At 41.6% G+C, this 21928-nt stretch overlaps 1 protein-coding gene across 2 annotated transcripts in view; it reads left to right on the top strand.

Annotated features, from left to right (window-relative positions):
- ST8SIA1 (ST8 alpha-N-acetyl-neuraminide alpha-2,8-sialyltransferase 1) overlaps positions 1-21928 on the top strand; it is a 123654-nt gene that overhangs the window by 35723 nt on the left and 66003 nt on the right. The window lies entirely within an intron of this gene.

Below are 21928 nucleotides of genomic sequence, written 5' to 3'. Positions count from 1 at the left end.
AGAGGCCAACCCTCACCTCGCTAAAGCTTGCACAAGAAGCACCAGCTACAAGAAAAAAAGGGCTTCTGCTATTCACACTGTTCCCTTTGCACTCATAAGGATGCATGAAGAAATGCATTCAATCACACCACATAATCCAGAGGTAAAGCACTATTTATGATTTAGTTCTACAAGGTCAGGCTTGCACCTTCACAGGGGGATTCATGGGTGCATTGGTTTTGCATGGCCTGGTTTTTGGTAGCAGGGTGGGCAACAGAGGTGGCTTCTGTGAGAAGCTGCTGGAAGTTTCCACCATGTCTGGCAGAGCCAATCCCTGATGGCTCTGAAGATGGACATGCTGCTGGCCAGAGATGGGCCAGTTAGAGATGGTGGTAACACCTCTGTGATAAGATATTTAAGAAGAAAATCAAAATAAAGTGGGCACAGTTTTTACTAGCCAGAGAAGAGGAGGAGGTGAGAACATGTGAGGGAAACAACATGGGGACACCAAGGTCAGTGAAGAAGGAAGGAGAGGAGGTGCTCCAGGCACCGGAGCCGTGATGCCTCTGCAGGCCGTGGTGATGACCATGGTGAAGCAGCTGTGCCCCTGCAGCCCATGGGGATCCACGGGGGATGCAGAGATCCACTTGCAGCCCATGGGGGAGGTGCCCATGCCAGAGCTGGTGGATGCCTGGAGGAGGCTGTGATCCAGTGGGAGACCCGGTGGAGAGAGGGGGCCCTGCTCCTCCTTGGAGGTCTGCACCCTGTGGAAGAGTAGCCCATGCCCCAGCAGTTTTGGGAGGACTGTGTGCCTGTGGGAGGGACTCACATTGCAGCAGTTTTGGGAGGACTGCTGCTTGTGAGATTGGAACCATGCTGGAGAAATTCATTGAGAACTGTCTCCTGTGGGAAGGGACCCCATGGTGCAGCAGGGGAAGGACTCCTCTCCCTGAGCAGCGGAAGAAGATCTTGGGTGACAAACTGACCAAAACGCCCATGCCCTGTCTCCCTCTGCTGTCAGTGGGAAGGAGGGAGGGGTTGGGGGAAGAAAAGGTGTTTTTAAGGGCTTATTTTACTTCTCGTTATCCTCCCCTCATTTTTTTAGTAATAAATTCACTTTGTACCTTTAAGCTGAGCCTGTTTTGCCCTTGGAGTATTTTCTCCCAATCCTTATCTCAACTCATTAATCCTTCGTTAATTTTTTTCTCTCCTCTGCCCAGCTGTGGCAGGGGAGGGTGAGTGAACAGCTTTCGTGACTGCCAGGTGTTTGGCCAGTGTCAAACCACGACAATGAGGCAGTGCTACACCAAAACACAAAGCACCATCAGTTCATTCTGGTGGAATCATAGTGAAACCTGTGCCAAGTCGTTGTCTGGAGGGGATGCTCAGAGGTCACTGCCCTCTTGCCTCTGTCCCATGGCTGACAGCTCTACCAGCATCATAGAATGGTTTGGGTTGGAAGGGACCTTAGAGATCATCTCATGCCCCATGGGCAGGGACACCTTCCATTACACCTGGTTGTTCAGAGTCCAGCCTGGCCTTGAACACTGCTGGGGATGGGGCATCCACAGCTTCTCTGAGTATCCTGTTCCAGCATCTCACCATGCTCATAGTAAAGAATTTCTTTTTAACATCTAACCTAAATCTATCATCTTTCAGGTTTTTCAGAAATATTTATCTGATAATTTTTTACAGCTTCCAGTAATGGAAACTCCGCAACCCATTAGGCTGTCCAATCTAGTAAGTTGCTGCCCTTATGCACAGGATATATTTCCTGACATCTAACTTGAAATTATCCCCTGGCTATAAGTTAAGAGATGTTTTTTCCTTATCTTTTTCACACATGACTGCTATCAAGTCTCCCCACAGTCTTTTTCTCTAGGCCGAACAACCACAAGTCTTTTAATCAAATAGTTGGGTTTTTTTTAAACTTCTGAATGTTTTTGTTTTTCTAATTGTCTTTAAGGAAAATATGTGCCAATTAACTGTGTGGTGCCCTCAGAAATGTATTCTCAGATTTATCCTTTGGAATGGTACAACACATCAATATCAACTACTCCAAAGCAGAGCTTAATGTCACCTTTCTGTTTGAACAAGCTTGTATTTAGTGTTGCTGATTATTCTATGCACAGTGTAGCTTGGTACTGTGGAGCAATGCTGCAAATTTAAGTGTTGGGACTGGGCTCAATAGCAGATAGTTTAGGTGAAAGAAGACAATAAATGCAAAGGCTACACAGATCTGTTCTGCGATCCAGTATTATGCCAGTCAAAATGAGAAAGCCAAAGAGAAATAATTCTTGGATGAGTATGATGCTCTTTATAACAGTTCCCTTAGGCACTTTATAGTCATTTAAATTCAATGTATGATGTTACTCCACACCTAAATCTATGCTTGGAGATCTCTGGAGAAAATTAAAATGAGGGTTTCTTCAGGTAGAGTTTGTGGGGAAGAAATACTGCAAGATCTCTTTTTCCCCACACAGTAAACAGATAGAGATGCTGAACCACTATTCCTTTTCCTTCACCAAAAAAAAAAAAAAAAAAAAAAAAAAAGAGATCTAGAGAACTCCTGTGATACTCAGGCCTGTATATGAATATAGAAAGAACTTGTGGTGGCGAAATGAGTATCAAAGTATGTGGTAAAATAGGGGAAGTGAAGCCTGGTTACTTCCGAGTCAACAGAAGTGTTCCAGCTGACTTCAGCATGGCCAAGATTTAGCCAACAGTACCCTTTTGCTGAGTGCAATTCTGCTAAGGACTCGTAATTTTGCTATTGTGGCTTGTTGGATAACAAATAATTACTTTTTTTTTCTTTTCCCCAGTTTCTCAGACTTTATTAGCCATTGTTTTCATGTAGTGAATGAGTTACCTTTGTCTAGTCTGACTGAAGGAGGATTCCTTCATGGCAAGGACATGGACCTGTTGGAGCGAGTCCAGAGGAGAAACACCAAAGTTAATTACAAGGATGGAGCAGCTCTGATATGAGGAAAGGCTGGGAGAATTGGGATTGCTCAGCCTGGAGAACAGAAGGCTTTGGGGTGACCTAACTGTGGTCTTCCAGTACCAAAAGGGAACCTACAGGAAAGACGGAGAGAAACTGTCTCCAAGGGCCTAGAGTGACAGGACAAGAGGGAATGGCTTCAAACTGACAGAGAGTAGGTTTAGATTAGATATTAGGAAGAAATTCTTTACCATGAGGGTGGCAAGGTACTAAAACAGCGTAGTTCTGCATATCCCATCCCTGTAACTGTTTAAGGATGAGGCTCTGAGCAACCAGGTCTAGTGGACGGTGTCCCTGCCCATGGCAGTGGGGTTGGAACTTGATAATTTTTAAGGTCCTTTCCAACCCAGGCTATTCTCTGACTCTATGTTATTTTCTGCAACATTTTGTTGAGGGACAATCAGATAGTACCACATTCAGGTATGCATTTACACCAAATTGTTGTCATGGTGCCAAAGTAGTCCCTATGTTTTGGGAATTTCAAATTGAATATCTGTTTGTTTGAGAATAGATGATCTGAGAGATAAGGAATTTGTAGAGAAAACCTATATAGTGATAATTAGCAATGTTGGTTTCTCTCTAAAGTTTGATATCTGCTCCCACTGAGTGCTTGTAAGGCTGAGTACTTTTCTGAAACCTGCTGTTATGTGAAGCTTACAAAATAAATAACACTTCCAAGTAGACCAGAAACTTGCTTTTTGTGCTTTCAAAGGGTCTTTGTTCATCAGAGATGAAAAACGTAGAGGCAAAGTTAAAAAGTGTTCAGCGTGGTTCAACTCCAATGTAAATTAAATCCTTCCTGCTTGCTTCATTATTAGCATTTTGATCCTGCAAGGAACTCCTCATTCACAATAATTAGCTATGCAAGATGTAATACCTAGTTTTATTCTTTTAAATACAAGCTTTTGGCCCTTCTTTCCATTTTTCCTGCACTCCGAAGTTTGATATGCCAGTTACCTCCATGCAATATTACTCTTGCTAACCATGTAAACTTGATTTTCACACTGATTTGGTTTGTAAAATGCATGTTAATAACTATGCCCCTGCTGTCTTTTCTCTTTTCTTTCCCCTTCCTGTGAGTTCTGCTGGGCCTCTGCTTTATGGAACACTGCACTTGATTCTCTCTCCCAGCTCTAGTTGAGGGTAATATTTGCCCAGGGTAAGGTGACCTGAAAGGCCAACTTGACCTGGGAGGGACCTTTATGTGATGGCTGGTACCCACTCTGGTTTGGTGGTTCTGAGGGGAGCTGCAGTGAAGGGGATCTGGTGTAACAGGCTGTCTGTGAGCATAGCTCTGTCAAGTCATTTAACACCCAGATATTTACAGAACTGTGAGCTTGCAAAAATGCTACCTTTTTTATTCAGCAGAGCTGCTTCTTTCACATCCCACTTAGTTTTATCTTCCCACTGATGAGCTACATTTTCATTCCTTCAGAGCATCTCCAGCTACAGAAAAGCTGGTTGGGCTGTAAGTTGCCCTGCTCCTAAATAGTGTCACCAGCTTAATTGGGTTTTTGTCATACATTTGTTCAGGGCAAATGTTTTATGTGACTCTTGTTACCCTTCCTTCTCCATGGAGATGACAATATACAGGACAGATCAAAATCAAACCTGATTTGCCAAGAGACCTCACAGAGGTCTTGATTTCAGAAGTTCTCATAATAGACACTTTGTCTTTAAATCTGTAAGAGCAAAACTCTGGCCTGTCAGTTGGGACAGGATCTTTACATGCCTGAGCTGAACTTTGAGCTGGTGTCTGACTGAGAGTGGGAACAATTGTAAAACAACAGTAAATATACCTTTTGTTGATAGCAACAGGTATTTTGGTAATAGAAGTAAGGTGAACTAGCAAGTATTTTCTGCTAAAGGTGCATTTGTGGTTAATCCTGTTACAGGTAAGAGGGTGACAGGAAATCAGTATTTTTTCAAAACTCTCTCATTCCAGTGTACTTTTGTGCTGGCTTTTGTCAAAGACATCTGCTACCCACAATATCCCTTTGGATCAGTGTCCCCTTCTGTGATGGAGAATGATGAGAGCTCCCTGGTCTGCTGCTTCAGTTCTTTATCCTGCTTTTCTCACAACATTTTTGTCTCTGTGTTCTCTCCTAGGTAGCCCCCAGGCCTCCCTACCTACTGCTGCTATTCTTCTATCTTTATTAGTATCTTTTTCTAGTTGGCCTTTTATTCACAGCTAGGGATCAATTGACTTCCCACTAATGCTTTCTGCTGTCATGTTGTGTGGAGTCCATGCAGCTTAGCACAGACCTCAGAGACAGAGAGTCATTGCAGGGATGCAGGCGAGGAACATGAATCCCATTTTTCACCTGCTTCCCACAGTCTAACGCTTTTGGCATCTCTGCTTTATCCTGCTGTGGGCATTTGAATCCTGCATAAAGATGAGGCAGCCCCCTTCCATGGAAGTACTACTCCATTAGTCCAATACCAGAGTAGTCTGCACACCTGGAGTGAAATTCAAAGTGTTCTAGAAAAGAATTACACATTTTCATGGTCAATTTTTCAACTGTAAAGTTATTTGCTCATCACTGGTGTCAGGTAGGAGCTGCAGTTGCTTTGCTGCTGCCTATTCTTTTGTTGTCTAGATGGCTTTTTTCTCCCACAGTGTAATAATGTTCTCATGTTATTCTGATAGCTTTGTTGTGGCTTTGAAGGTTTAAAACACAGATAAAACAAACCTTGTCAGGAAAGGTAGTATTTTTTTATAAAAGCAAGGTACGCTTGGCTCTTGCAGGGCATTCCTTCTCTGCAGATCCCACAAGACGGTTTCACTTCTCTTCTGTGGTTGGGGTAGCAAGCAGTTACCTGAGGGAGTAGCAGAATCTGAGTTTGCTTACTTAGCAAGTTCACTGGTGACAGAAAGCTGGGAGGAGTGGCTGATCCTGAGCCCTACAGAAGGACCTTGACAGGCTGGAGGGATGGGCAGAGAACAACTGTCTAAAGTTCAACAAAGGCACATGCAGGGTCCTGCACTTGGGGAGGAACAACCCCAGCACCAGCACAGGCTGAGGGCTGACCAGCTGGAAAGCAGCTCTGCAGAGAAGGACCTGGTGGACAACAGGCTATCCATGATCCAGCAGTGCCCTGGAGGACAAGAAAGCCAGTGGTGTCCTGGGGTGCATTGGGAAGAGCAATGCCAGCAGGTCAGGGAGGTGATGCTGCCCCTCTGCTCAGCCCTGGTGAGGATCACCCTGGAGTGCTGTGTCTGGGCTTCTCTGGACAGGGGAGACATGGAGGTCCTGAAGGGCAACAAATATAATTTAGAACTGGTGCATCTCTCTGATGAAGAAAGGCTGAGGGAACTGGGGCTGTTCATCCTTGAGAGGAGATGCTAAAGGGGACATTCTGTCAGTGTCTGCTCAGAGCATGGACCAGGCTCTGCTCCATGGAGCACAGCAATGGGAAGAGGAATGGGCAGGAACTGATTCCCAGGAAGTTCTACCTGAATATAAGGAGGGACTTCTTCCCTGTGTAGTGACCAAGATTGTCCAGAGAGGGTGTGGAGTCTCCCTCACCGGTGATATCCCAGAACCATCTGGACACAATCCTGTGCTCTGCTCTCGCACGGGCCTGCTTGAGCAGGGAGGTGGGACCAGATGACCCACTGTGGGTCTTTCTTACTTCAGCCAGGCTGTGAATCTGTAACCTAGAGCAGAACTCCAGTGGAATTAACTTATATGATACACATTTTCTGTTTGGTTTGCCATGTCTGAAGGAAAAGTGCACAATTCTTTGAGGTTTGGGTACATTCTGTATTTGCCTGATCTAAGCCACAGCTGCTTCTAGTTTTATCCAGTAAAATTTAGTGATGAAAGAGGACCTCAGATGGTAAAGAGTGTGGTGGAGTCACTACCCCTGGATGTGTTCAAGAAACAACTGAATGTGGCTCTCAGTGCCCTGGTTTAGTTGACAAGGTGGTGATGGCTCAAAGGTTGCACTTGATGACCGTGGAGGTCTTTTCCATCCTAAATGATTCTGTGATTATGTTTGTCTTTTGCTTTCTCTATTTGTTTCTGTGTGCTGTTTTGATCTTTTAAGATCACAAAAATACCCTGGTTCCATTCTGAATTAGCAAGTTGTGATGACATTTGTCTGTGGAATTTTCAAGTTAATTTGATGTTATTTTAATGCTCTACAGATCAGGGTTTTGGAAACCATATAAAATGACTTTGTTAAATATCTCATTAGTGGGTCAGGTGTGGTTCATTTTTGAAATCTCCTTAAAACTTGAGTAAATACAGAAGAAATAAGTTGTGCAGCATTCCTTATTTGGCAGCAATCCAAGTCAGTGACTTCATAGCCATTTTCCCTGTAAATGTAAGAAATTTCTTCCATGTTCTGGCAAATATGTTAATACCCTGTTGTACTTTCAGAGAAGCTAAATACAGTACAACTTGCAAAAGTATGAAAGGTATGCATTTGGCTCTGATGAGTAGCCTTTCCACCAGAATACATGGTCTTTCAAAAAGTATTTTCTCTGAAATTATGCTTTCAGAGTCTTTTTCCTTTCACTAATATACGCCTAACTACCACTTACTGGCAGTGCACTCCAAATTCTTGTCAGAAAGAGTAAATTTAAAAAACACAGGTTTTACTTTAAAATTTGTCTTTTGATAGTCATGTCTTTGTGTTTTGCCTTCAGTGTATGTCTAGCTACTTATTCGAGGGAGAAAAAAGCTGTCTTTTAAAAATGAGCTGAGTGAAAATTGTTTTTTACTTTGGTGGTGTGTTAAAAGCAATTTATGCTGTACTTTGATATTCTTCCCACTCTTTTGGGACTTGCAGTAGTTTCATTTGGATGGAGGAGAGAAAGGAAGGAGGGAACAGAAAATAAAGGGAGAGAAGGAACAGAAAATAAAGCAGCTGCAGTAGAGGCTGTGTTGCAGCCTGTAGGTTCTCTGGGGTTTGGAATTCTGTGCTTGAAGTGCCAGGGAAAGGCTGCTGGGAGATCAGATCCCAAGCCAAATCATGGAAACCCATGAACAATCGAAACAGAAATTAAACATGACACACACATCCTGATTGCAATCAGAATGCTGAGAAATGCTAGCCTAAATTTTCCTCAATTTAAAATTCATACATAGAATATCTCAAATTTAAAATTCACTGTAGAAATTACAGATTTTTATGGAGAAAATAATTTTAATTTCTATCCCCACAGCTGCTCGGGCTGTTAATTGAGTGGCTGAGCTTTACTCTTGTGCTTTAGGTTCTTTGAGGCACCTCTGCGGCTGTGAAAATGGATATAACTTACAACAGCGATTAGAGAAAATAAATTCAGGGGTGTCCAATCAGCTGTGTAGGCTATTACCTCATCTGCTGGGTCAGCACTGAGCACTTACTCTTCTCATATATTTATTACAAAATCATGGCAATATTTTTTTCATTCATTTATGGAGTTTGTACTTTTCTCTGTTTATTGCTTATTCTCAGACTCTATGGTCTATAATTGCATTTTTGTTGCTATAATCTGTCTTTGTAGATATGTGTGTGTGATACATATGAATATACAATTACATCATTCAGCACTTTGAAAGTAACTGAAAATACTGTATCTGCCAAGGAAATCTCTGTTGAAAACTCTCCATGTTAGGGCTTGATATTTCTTCATATGTACACATGCTTCATGTTAGGAATTACAGTGCGGGGTTTATCTGACTACAATGTGAGCTTTTGCCTTAGAGGTCCATCCTTCATATCAACCTGTTCTCCAGGCCTCAGCTAAAACCATTTTTTTTTTGTCTGTCTGCCTGTGTGCTTTTAGAATATGTTCTTGTGTGTGGCAGCGGAGAGAAATGGACAAGTACTGAGAGCTGTCTGCCTGAAATCTTGCATCCTCCTATGCAATCCTCTTGGAAAGGGGATTTTTTCACCTTTTGCTCACCCAATATACCAAACTGTGTGGAGCTATTCCCTAGGTCACTCCCTGGGATGAGTGGCATTCATAGTGCCTGAGGCTTGAGAGGCCTGAGGGAGTGTTTAATCTCCATCCCTGGCTGACCTGACAGAGTAGAGCTCCTGCTCTGAAGCACGTGGGTTTGTGCTTGTTCTGTAGTGGAAGGAGCTCTGTGTGGAGTCCTGTTACATATGAATTACTGCAAGTTCAGTGGAGTTCTTGCATTTCTCTCATGTAGTGAATTTGGATGTCTGAATTTTAAGTAGGAGTGGGAGAAGTGATTTAAACAAAACAGTGTAGTGACCCACCACTTTGCCAAACTCGTTGTGAAAGTCTTGCCCACTTTGAATTCTGATGTAGAATCATTGCTAATTTATCTTTAGCAGAGTGTTGTAAAACAGCCTCCTCTTCACTGGAATATTTGTAGTGTAAAGTCTGCCAGTTGTATCTACAAGTGTCCCCTTCAGGCTTAATGAAACCTTGGTGAAAATTCTCACTGTTTAAGTGGAAGCTTTTCCACTAAACTATTTCATGAATGAAAAATGCAGGCTGTTGGGGTCTCCTCCCCTGCCATGGAGCCCTGGGAGATGGGCCCTGGAGGGGAGACACAGGGTTTCCCTGCCCCTGGTCAGCTTCATTCCCCATTGGTTGGTTTGGGTTCCCTGGTGTGGCCAAGGACCCTCGGGTCCCATGACTGGAACAGTTCCTCGGCAGAGCCCCGGCCATGCGGCTGGAGAAATAAACATCTCTGAAACATCTACCACGAATCTGTCCATATATACTTCCTTTCCACGGGACTCCTGGTTTGATATATGCTTGTTGCAGTAATCCCCGCTGCAACAGCAGGCCATTAATTTATTAACATCCATAAACTTTTCAGTTGAATATTGATTTGATTTATGAAAGATTACAAACTTCACAGGCCTCCAAGACTTTCATACAAAAGCTCAATGATACTCAGTAGTTCTAGTAAGGTTTCTCTTTGGGATTTAACTCTGAAATAAAACACCCAAAAATGCCATTGCTTTGCTGACAAAAAGGAGAAGCTGAGTGAAAAAGAAGAGAATATATAGGCTCTGGCAGTCCAAGACAGAGTCACACTTATTTGTGGTGAAAAGAGAACAGAGCTATGTTGAAGGGTATGCAAATGTAAGTAAGATTACAACAGGGATGCTGTTAAAAGGAATCTGTTTAATCTACTTGTTCGCTGCGTATTCTAGAGTTGCTACAATCATATTTACTGGGAAAAAAGGGCATGATATCGTTGCTAACTTGGTTGTTAGCAGTGGGATGGTCTAATTATCTACTGTTTCCAGGTGTCATGAATGGCATTGTGAGAGGAGCAATACAAAAATGGAAGGTCTAGGTGGTTCACTTGTGTAGACTCTTTACTAGTGATACAAAAAAGAGAAAAGAACCTAATCTGGCTTTCTAATTACAGGTCATATTATAAGAGATTATATGCCATGGGAAAAAGCATTTTCTCTAAGTGTGACTTTTTTGGCTGGACACAATTGAGAAGGAATATATTGTACAACATTCAAAAAGTCATTTTGCAATCATTTTTGTCTGCCCTTTAAAGGCTATTTAGACATGAGTGGAGAGCAACAACACTTGAATATTTCTCTTTAATTGACTTAGAGAGCTCAAAAAAAAAAAAAAATAGAGATACTGTGGGAAGATGAAACCAGAGGACACAGTTAAATGTAGTGGCAGGGCAGGAGGGAATGGCTTCAAACTGACAGAGAGTAGGTTTACATTGGATATTAGGAAAAAATTATTCCCTGTGAGGGTGGGAAGGCACTGGCAGAGGTTGCCCAGAGACACTGTGGATGCCTCATCCCTGGAAGTGTTCAAAGCCAGGTTGGATGGGGCTCTGAGCAACCTCAGAGTGAACCTCATGGTCTAGTGAAAGATGCTGAAACAAGATGACCTTTAAAGTCTCTTCCAGCCCAGACCATTCTATTTTATATATCTCTTATCAAAAGCCAACAACCAATCTGTGCTGTCTTTTTCCATGAGATTCCTCATGTGAATAAAGAAAGCTAAAGGAAAATTTGGAAGCTTAAGTTTGAGGAATATCAAAATCAGACAACTCAGTTTTCAAAAGGTGAAAGATCATGACAATTCTTGTATGACATATCTTGGTAAAGGGATGAAAACTAAAGCAGCAGAGTGAGTACAAGAGGCAGAATGGAGTAATTTTCTCAGCCAGAGAAACAAGTCTGGCAAGGATATGTCTTTGGAAATGCTGCATGGAAGCTGCAGTCATCATGTTTGAATGTTAGTGTTATATGTTAGCAAGTACTGGGAGTGGATTCAGCATAGCTTTTTTAACAACCTCTCATCCCTACTGGGGACTTGGATATTCCCTGCTGGAACACTTCAAGTCGTTTGCTCTTTTACCCCATCCTCTTCCAGGTCACAAGGCTCAAATATTTGCTGTTAGGAAACTATCCCTCCTCAGCCTAGCCTTTAAACTGGGCCTGAAGTAGGCCCCAAAAATGAAGTGGAGGGAAAGGCTCTAGATTCAAGTAGCTTTCTGTTATGTTGTGCTTATTACTGAGGGAGTATTCAATCCAGTGCATTACCATTCTGTTAATAGCTTCCTGCTGCTCTGGATGTTCATTAGTTTGCCCTGGATTTGCATTTGGTTTGGGAATTGCTTTAAGTGAAAAATAAAATTTGTTTTACTTGATAGGAAGCGCAAAACCTATTTGCTGGGTCTGATTTTGTTATCTTAAAATAACAAAATAATATGATGTCCTAGCAGCTACTGTGATTTCACAGAACCATAGAATCATTAAGTTTGGAAAAGACTTCCAAGATCATCGAGTCCAATCTTTGACCAATCACCACCTTGTCAACTAAAGCAAAGCACTGAGTGCTACTTCCAGTCATTTCTTGAACACCTCCAGGGATGATGACTCCACCACCTCCCTGGGCAGTCCATTCCAATGCTTAACCCACCTTTCCGTGGAGCAATTCTTCCTGAAATTTTATTTCCATGGTTGTTTGTTCAGTGGCAGAAGAGAATTGCAGTTTATTGAAACTTGTCATTGTCTTCTCCAAATTGCAACCTCGAACAGAGGGTGGCACATCATTTGCTTTAGCCTCTTTCGTCAGGGAATGTAAGTACACCTCGCAGAGGATGGCGGGGAAAGCCGGGGGGTGCAAAGTGGATCCCAGAGCTGTCCAGGGTCCTTACATGTAAGAAACAGCATATAGTGACCAGGTGGCCCTGGCTGGAGCAGGAGGTGGGCTGGGTTATGTGAATTCTGTGATGCTAAAAGCAAGGGAAGCACCGAGTCAGTAAGGAAAGGCCTTGGTGTGAAATTAGTTTCCAGATTCTAATGCATAATTGTGCTATCTTGGTCTTAGGTTGGGTTGGGTCCCTGAGGCCTGGCCTCCCTGTTTGGCTGCACACTCAGTAGAGGAGTGAGCCCCAAAAGGACTTTTACAGAATCACAGAATCATTTAGGTTGGAAAAGACCTCCAGCATCATCGATTCCAGTCTTTGAATGATCTCCACCTTGTCAACTAGACCAGAGTACTGAGTGCCACATCCACGTGTTTTTTGAACACTTCTCAGGATGGTGATTCCACCACCTGCCTGGGCAACCCATTCTAGTGCCTGACAAACCTTTCAGTGAAGAAATTCATCCTGATGTCCAACCTGAACCTCCCCTGGCACAGCTTAAGGCCACTTCCTCTTGTCCTGTTGCTTATTACTTGGGAGAAGAGCCCAACCCCCGCCTGGCTGCCACCTCTTTTCAGGCACTTGTAGAGAGTGATAAGGTCTTCCCTGAGCCTCCTTTTCTCCAGGCTAAACACCCCCAGCTCCCTCAGCTGTTCCTCACAAGACTTGTGCTCCTGACCCTTCCCCAATTCTGTTGTTCTCCTCTGGACAAGGCTTCACGTAAGCTTGCAACAAATGACACTTTCTGATTACTTTTTAGGGAAGCTACACCCTTATATAACGAAATGACACTTTCCCCATTTTAATCTTATGTTGCTAAGTGTTTTATTATTGATGTAGAAGCGACTGTTGTTTATTCAAATCAGTTTTGACAAGTTATTAATGAATTATTCTCATGCCTCTACGTGAAAATACATTTTAAGTTTGTTTTCATTACCAGAAAAAATAAATAGCTAATGGAAACTTCATTGGTTCTGTAATTGCAGTAGTTATTCCTCTCAACCTCCTTGGCCTTCTAAACTTCTGTTTTCATAACTTTTAGACATGACATTACATGGCACTGCACTTCCCTCTAATTGCTTCCTTATTTGGTAAACATGGCTTTTTAAACACTTTGGTAGTCACTCATTATACGTAAATCTTTGATGCTGCTGACCTTTTTGACTTTCCAGCAAGGGCTTTTAACTGTGGCTCTACTTCTCTTCAGGAAGACTGCCCTGAAGAAAGTGTTCTAAATGTAAACCTGTACCACTGCTTAATGTGTAGTCTTTGAAATGCTTTGTGTTGTTTTCTTTGTGTGTTGTTACCTGCTTTTCAAGTCTTACTTGTCAGCTTTTCATGTCTTGTTAGTTACATGAGCCAGATCATGTGCCATATAGTTTTCTGCATGAAGGATAGACTAAAGTTTTAAGATGCAGATTGATACATTGGTAAATAATCTCCATATGTGTTGTAAAATTTGGAATTTTCAAAGTCTGAAATTTGTCTTAAAATAGTTATGTTTTGCCTCCTTATCTGTAAGGTAAGTGAAACTTTCTTAAGAGGCTTCATTTTTCTCATTAATAGAGGAGAAAAAAATGGAAATGTGCAAGTATTAAAAAACATAAGCAGTGTTTCCATGCTGCTGAGAAACCAATCTCAGTGTTTAAACTCTGCTTAAACTCTAATTGCAAATTTCCTGGACAGCTCAATCCTTGCTACTTGTCTTGGTGTCTTTTGAACTAGTGAATCTCAAAAGATGTCAGTGATTCATCTGAACTATATAGAGGCAAAGGAAAGGCAAGGATTACTTGTTGATGAGAGGATCTTTTCCTTGTTGAGGTTCATTGTCTAATATACTGTCAAAATGGAGGTGTGTTGCTACTTTGATACCTCTGATGATACCTAAATCTGTATTTTGATGCCTATATAAGTTGATTAATTACCTTTGTTGTAGCTGCTTATTCATATCAGGGGGATCAGGAATTCAGAGATCCATTCCTTTCTGTAAGTGTTATTGTCCTTTTCTTCAAGTAGGATTGAAAGCCCTTTTTATTTTTTATGAGCTGAAACTAACCTTATTTATTGCATATACTGTGTCTTGCTAATAAGATTTTGAAGAACATGAAATTGTTGATAAACCTTTTGTAAAACTGGGAAAAGTAAACAGTACCCTGTTGAAGAATGGTTAGAGGATCAGGGGCATGGATCATTATTACCGCAGGCCTGGTTCCTACGGTTTATCACCGTGTCCCGCAGCCATAGGGAGGAGGAGGAGGAGAAGATCCAGCAGGCAGGAATTGTGCAGCAAGATTGATTTATTTAATTATTTTACAAACTCTTTTATAGACTTTTTTCTTCATAGTCTAATTGGGCAAAGGACCAGCCACCCCTTGGGGGTGATTGGCCAAAATCCTAAAACATCCATTGTCAAAATATTTTCTACTATACCATAAACAAGACTTTTCAAGGTTGCAGGTGGCTTGGTTGTTTACATTCCCTGCTACCTCTTCTGTGAGAGAGAAAAGTCTCTCACGGACTTAGAAAAATAACAAGAAGATCCTCACTAACAGCATTTTTGTACCTACAGATCATTGATAGAATTATGGATCAATAAAGGAACTGTACAAGCAAAAGGCCTGCAAGCCAAAGCTAGTGTGAGAAACTGCCTGCATGAGAAAGCACCCGTGTGAGAATTAGCCTGAGAACAAAAAGGGAGTTTTGAAGAGGTGCAGCTGTGCAGATAAGATGTACTGACTAGGAGAAGGGAGGGTGAACTCTGAGTTATTTAATCATAACATAACTAGAAGCTTGCCAATGTAGTCTAATTATGTAGAAGCAGAAATGCGCTTTGATAGGTTTAAGCCAATAAAGAGTTAACAAGCTGATATACTATATAAGTGCCTCTGGATTGCAAATAAACAGAGCTTGCTTTTATAAATCATATTGGTTGTTCTGCAATTTCTCTCCCCGCCGAAGTCCCCGAACTTTTCCAACAGTACGCCTTACTGAACAATGGTCTTGCAAAATTTCCAGATATCTTCCTTGCTGTCTGTGTGTTGTCCCACACTGCCACAAGAGAAAAATTCAACATTCTTTACTTATTCCTACACCAGATATATGTAAGCAGATATCCTGCAATTTTCCCTATTCTCTTTTGGTTTCTGCTTGCTACTTAAACTGTGCATCTTGAAATCACTGAGGGAGAAAGTACAGGCAGAGTTGGAGGACTTTGTCACTTGGCAGTTATATTATTTGTTTTTGTCTTCATTTCTCTACCTGGAATGTAACAGTTATTTACTTTAACAAAGGCTTTTGTGCATGAGAGTTAGTGTGTGCCTACAGAGAATAACTTCCTCGACCAGGATACTGTGCACCGCAAGGCAGGAGATTAACTGCCTTGAAGTTTATACTGCATTTTCTCAGACCTGCAGAAAAACTCGTTGAACTATCATAAGATAACTACTCATGTTGTTTAATACATTTGCATGACATTAAAAAAGTAGTTTTCTTCCCAGAAGTGATGACTTGTGTTCATCCTTGTTTCCATGAAACATACAGTCAAAACTTGAAGAGGTTTTGGTGCACTTTTTTTGGCTTAAGCTTAGAGCATTTTATTAACGCAACCTTGGTGTTTACAGGTTGACACACAGCTTTTTTCTTCTGCTCAGACTTGGAGCAGATTAAGAAACAGGGAGATAAGTGCTGGAATACCTGCTGTTCCTACGTGTCTTTCTGCCATCTAGTGCCAGTGATCTGGGAGGCTGTGTAAATACTGGACCGTGCCAGCATTTAACCTAAATCAGCTGAAATGTAAGAGGAAGGCTGTTGTGTACCTGCCTCTGAAGGTGCTGGCAAAGCAGAGCAGGGCTGACAATCCCACACAAAGGATGGTGGTGTCCTCTGAGCCTCATGGCGTCTGGTGTTGTCAGGAGATCAGGCAAAAGGAAGGATTTGCTGAGTGTTCCTGTGGATGTTGGCTGAGTTTAGTGATTTGTCCTATGTCTTGAGGTTTAGCCTTATCACATAGGATTTAAAAAGAAAAAAATCAAAGGAGTCACTCAAGAGTATGAAAAGGTGGTGAGGGAAGCCAACAGAGGCAGTTGTTTATGGATTCTGGTCATGCTGTTCCTCAAGGAATTCATACATTATTTTTCCATTTTCCACCATTTACATGGGACTGGGTGACTCCACAGAACATTTAAATGCAGTTATTTAGGAGGCAGCATAAGTTCTTCTTGAGGCTTCCCAACTGTGGAAATGTTGGAAACTGTAACATCTCCCAGAATAAGAGACACCCTCCCCACCCCCACAATATCACCAAATGATACTTTCTTTTTATAATTTTTAATACAAAATTTGGAGTCTTAATGCATTGCAGGCCATAAAGTTTGGATCCAGAAATCTTGCAGATCTTTGGAATTTCTCACCCATTTATTCTTTTTGTCCTGTCAAGGTGAATTCCCTTGACATTGCCAGAGCATTCATTGTTTAAAATACTGTCTATGATATACAGTCTGTTCCAATCTACAAATGTGCTTTTTTTATTATTATTTTTTCTGTAATCCCCACACTGTGCTGTCCTGGCTGTATGGAAGCTGACTCTGTTGAATTAAATGCCACATCAGCAATTTGAAATGTTCTTTTAATTCCAAGCAAGTGCTCCCTTGCAGTGACATCATGATGGGTAGAAAGCTATTAAAGATCACACCATTTTGAAGCTCCTACTTAAAGTACAGCTGGAACTAAAAGTGACTGCCAGCTTAGTCGGTGCTACTCCATGGTTTATGTGAATAATGCTTCAAAAGTGTTCTCTCTTTGGTGTGTGGCTGCTCTGCAGTTCATGGGTCTTTTTGGATAGCAGAGCTTTTCCTGCAGCAGCACAGCAATGCATTCAGTCTTTCAAGTGGTGTTTTGCAGCCCTGTGTAAATAGTTTCTGAGGTTCTAATCTCATGAAAAACAACACTGCCTAAAGTACATGTTTGTGAAGAGCACAAAGTTTGCATAAGCTTGAACGTTGAATCCTACTTCAGGGCTGAATAGACACCACTGTCATGACTGAGTTATGTGGACCTACAGAGGAGCTAATCCCACCTGGACAACTTTTCTTCTGTACCATCAGTGAGCTTCAGGTTTCAACATGTACTTGTTGGTAGTGACAAAATAAACTGAAGAAGGTAGCTGGAGGTCCAATGTAGGCTCTCTTCCTTATCTCCTTTCATAGTCACTGTGACCATTTCTTCTTGTAATAATCACATTTTAATCAGAGCCCCACCTGTTCCAGTGAGAGAGAGTGGGTTTAGTGTAGATATGTGGAATTTGAGATTTATTTCTGTGAGGGTGGTTAGGCAGTGGAACAAGTTGCCCAGAGAAGTTGTGGATGCCCCATCCCTGGAAGTGTTCAAGGCCAGGTAGGTTTGGATGGGGCTCTGAACAACCTGGTCTAGTGGAAGGTGTCCCTGCCCAGAGGTGTTGTAACACGATGATCTCTAAGGTCCTTCCCACCCCAAACCATTCTGTGATTCTGTGTCTGTTACCTTGCTGTCACTAGTCACTCCTTGCTCTGGACTCCTACACCTGGGTAGGGATGATTGGAATTTGGCTGGAGAGAAGTGAGTGAAATGGAAAGAACCACAGCCACCCCACACATTCCCCTATCGGGAATATGCCTTCCCTGACATTGGTGGGTTTTTGTCGTTAAGCTGTCATGTCTTGATAGTTCTGTAGAATAGATGGACGCATCAGACCGAACATAATTTGTAAACAATGAAGAAGCAGCTTGTACCACCCTGCAGCATCTGACAGTGTGAAAAACCACCATGAACTCTCAGGGTTTTGCTGGCTCCTTAGGAAATTCAGTAGAACTCCACACTTCTCCTCAGGATGCCACCTTCTCAAAAGGAACAGCAAAACCACAGCATCTCTTTCAAATTCAAAATGTTAATTTAAAAGAGAAATTATTCTAATTAATGTTCTCAGTGTTTTCAATTATTTTTATATCTTCAGCATTAAATCAGAGGCTGAATACAGTAATTTCTCCTGTTTTTCCAGTAAGAACTTGGTTTCTGATTAAAGTCTTCAGCAGTGAGTGGACAAAAAATTAGTGCATTAACAACCTAACAATGAAATCAAAGTGATTTAGAGTAGCATTATCTAAAATTATTTTTTGTTAGTACTGTGTAATGTTCTTTTAATGGATGACAGTGATTTATTTCTACTTAGATGAATGATGAAATTAATCAGTGAATTGCTTGAGAGATGCTTTGTTAAATTAGTCCCGTATTCAATTGTGAGTCTTTAATCTATTGCTCTGTGTGCTTACTTGTCATTGAATTTGCAGGGGGATGTGCAGGTTCTTCTTTCGTTTACATGAATATGAGCTAGAACACCTTCACTGATTGTCAGTAGAGGTTCATTGTTTACAAAAGGGAAAATGAGACAATGGGGCCTTCCTGTCTTTGGTTTTGTTGGGAGATGCCTTTTAAAAAAATGCCTTATGCAATTCTTTTTAAATTACTTGACTTATGTTTAAAGGGAATTCATCCTGCTTATTTCCAGTATGAAGGGTGTTACTATTTTAAAGTATTTGTAAATTATATGGTAATTATTGCTTAATAATGGAGATAAGTTGGTGATATTTTTTTGTATATTTTCTCTATCCGACTAAATAAACTGAGGCTGTTTTTTTCCAGTCCACTCACAAGACACTGGCCATTCATAAAAATTTTATGAATGAAGAAAATAACATATGTGTTGCAAATGAAAATAACAGAGTTTCAGGAAGCTAATATTAGTGGAAATGCTTTTGTTACAACTATGCTGCCTAAAGCCAGCATTTGTTCGGCTAGCTTAGAATTCTAAGGAGAAAAACAGCTGAGCTTTTTGGGACCATTTAGCATAAATGACAGCTGGGTCCCTTTAATGTGAGCATCTACACGCTGTCAACTATGAACTGAAAATTTGCCTAGCAAAGTGTTGTGATGTGGAAGGTAAAATCGGAAAGCATTAGAAGATTTTGTAGACGGAGAAAAAGGAGCCATATGTTTCATAGTTGCTTATGGGCAACACTTGAGTCTAGGACTTGTATAATTTTTGTGTGACAGGTCAGTTTGTGTTTGTTTGGACAAAGAGTTCCTGGAATGTCCCTGCAATCACAGCAATAACACAGATTTGTGATTGAACGTCTGAAGAGAAGTCATGTGCAGGTTAACAAATGCAGGCTTCAGCAATTGCTCTTCATTAAGCTCAAAGCACCTGAAAGCCACCAAACAACAGAGACAGTTAATCCTTTGGACTTTGCAACTCCCTGCATGCTGGTAATGGCACTGGAATGATGTCTTTTGCTTAATGTCTGTGGAAAGTTTGTAAGTTTGGTCTTCTGGAAAATAGACCGTTGACCATTTTAAGCTAAAGGGTGGTCTGTAGACTGTGATGTCTGTGTCATGTCCTGAATTTTCAGTACTTTTCTGGGGGAGACAAAAGTGTCTGTGGGCATGGTGGCTTTCCACAGAGAACTGTGTTCAGCCTGGTTTTCCTCCTGTGTCCATAGAGTGAGTGGATCTTCACAGATTAGGCAGAGGGACAACCATGATATAATCTGCCCTTTCTACTTTCCTTTGGCTCCTTCACATCACCTCATCAGCCCTGATCTTGTTGTTTTGCTCCTTAGGTTCTCTGAAGTGATACGTAGTCCAAGATGTGAATGAAACTTGGGAATTATTTTGCTGTTAATCAGTAGCTATAGCTTGGCAGGTGTGATTAAGTAGTTGCATTGTGAAACTTTTAGAAATTTACAGGCTTGGATAATCCTTTGTTTTAAGGGAAAGGGAGTGCTATTTGAGATGAATAGGCTCTTTGGATAAGAGCCACCAGGAGTGAAGTCAACAGGACTGAGCAGTGAATATGGTGAAGAAAAATTAGAATGATAAGCAAGAGATATAAGTAGCAAATAAGGGTTTGATTAATTAAAAATGAGTGTAATTTGGAACCAATGTGTGTTGATGCCTTTGTTTGTTAAAATGTAGAATTTGTGTATATTTACACAATTCATGGGTTCCCACCATGCTCCCTACTTTGCACAAACTAGAATAAAAAATAGAAATACCTCACCTTGGTGTGGGAATTTTCTGTACACACCAAGGTAGCAAGCCAGTGTTCGGGATAACAGAAGGACAAGAGTTTTAAAACTTCATCAGATTTTGGAAACCAAAGTATGTATGCAAACAAGAACTGATATTATCATCTCTGAGCAGAAGCTCACAGAATTTGGAAGCATTTCGTAACTACTAAATGTCTATTTGGCTAAATGTCTGTTTGGGGGGTCTAAAGGCACAGAATTTATGTGACAGTGCCCACTACTCTTAAAAGCAAGAGTTAATATCTGCTGCCTTTGTGGTTTGGCACAGCCCTTGTATAACCAGCTGTCATGAAAGGAGCTTTCATGTATCTTGAATAAGAAAGGTACTGTTACTTACAGAACATACCAAGTCTACATTTCCTCTGCTTCCCACCCCCACCCCATTACAGAGAATGTGAGCTCTCATTTGATCAGGGTCACCTCAGAGATGAGATGTCCTTTGAATCTCAAGATATGCTCCTGGTTCAATAACTGTAAATTAAATAATGTTCTTGAGAAGGCAGACGCAGGACAAGAATGCAGCTGCATACTCAGTATTGCTCTGCTGTGCTATTAGTATATTTCTAACAATGGCTGGGTCTCAGGACACTAAAATTTACTTTTCTACACAAGCATATTTTAATCCAGAGTTAGTATTTTCACTAAAAAGCAGGTTGTGACTGAACAGCGTCTAGTTTGCAGCGAAAAGTAGACAAAGCAAGTAAATCTAAGAAGAGAGATAAGACGGCAGGAATAAGTTCTAAAAATGCAGAGTCTGTGCTGTAATACTGGGTCTGTTTTCTGGACCATGTCCTGTGTTGTAGTGCCTGGTGAATATATGATGCAATGTCAGATGTTGCTCTGTACGTGCAAGTGAGGCCACCCAGAGCGAATTGTTCTGTGATGCTGCATTCTCTCTCCGTGGCTTCTTTATTCTCCGAGGCCTGTGCACTAACTCCTGTCTCTGTTGCAAAGTCAGGCTTTGACAAGTTTGATAAATAAAATTCCCTGCGCAGTTTTTTTGCTTGAGGAGAGTTTTAACTCCTGCATTGTAGACAAATCACATTCTGTAACTAAATCACACTGCTTTAAATTCACGTCTCTTCACCACCTTTTTTTTCATATGCTGCTCTGCTCTGAAGTGCTGTGTGCTGCTTTAATGACTGCCCCAAGCTCACAAAAGGCTTGAGGCTGACAGGAACATGTCCCATCCACAGTTCTGAGATCCTCTGGAATGAGGACTGTACAGATCTAATATTTTACTGTGTTTGGTGCACAGGATCCCGTGACCATTTGACCTTGCACTTTCATGCCCGGTTAAGCAGCTACAAGAGCTCCTCAGCTAAAAATGCTCCCTTTTTAATTTTAATTTATACTAATACGAATTTGTTATGTGTCTGGGCAACTGGCTGTTTAAGGAGCTGCTGTCAAGCTCCAAATGTCTTTGCCTAAGGCTTTGGATTGACCTGTCCCAGCAACACAACCATCCAGAGAGCCAAGGTGACTCCAGATTCCCAGTGCACTTCTGTCATCACAGCATTCCCTGTTCCTCCCTTCCTTTCTTCCCCAGAGGTGTCTTTTGTATATCAGCTCAGGAAGTTCCCTTTCATGGATTATTTTTTTCCTGTTTTCCTGGTTGTCTTGTTTCCCCCGTCTTGCAGCTTGCCTGGAAGGCTTGCGAACTGCCCGACTTTGGTCAGTGTCTGCATCAGGACTTCAGGCAGTTTTGGTTTTGCAGAAAA

Source organism: Corvus moneduloides, chromosome 4 (genome assembly GCF_009650955.1).
Source record: "Corvus moneduloides isolate bCorMon1 chromosome 4, bCorMon1.pri, whole genome shotgun sequence".
Classification (NCBI taxonomy): domain Eukaryota; kingdom Metazoa; phylum Chordata; class Aves; order Passeriformes; family Corvidae; genus Corvus; species Corvus moneduloides.
This window is presented reverse-complemented; position numbering and strand designations above follow the sequence as displayed.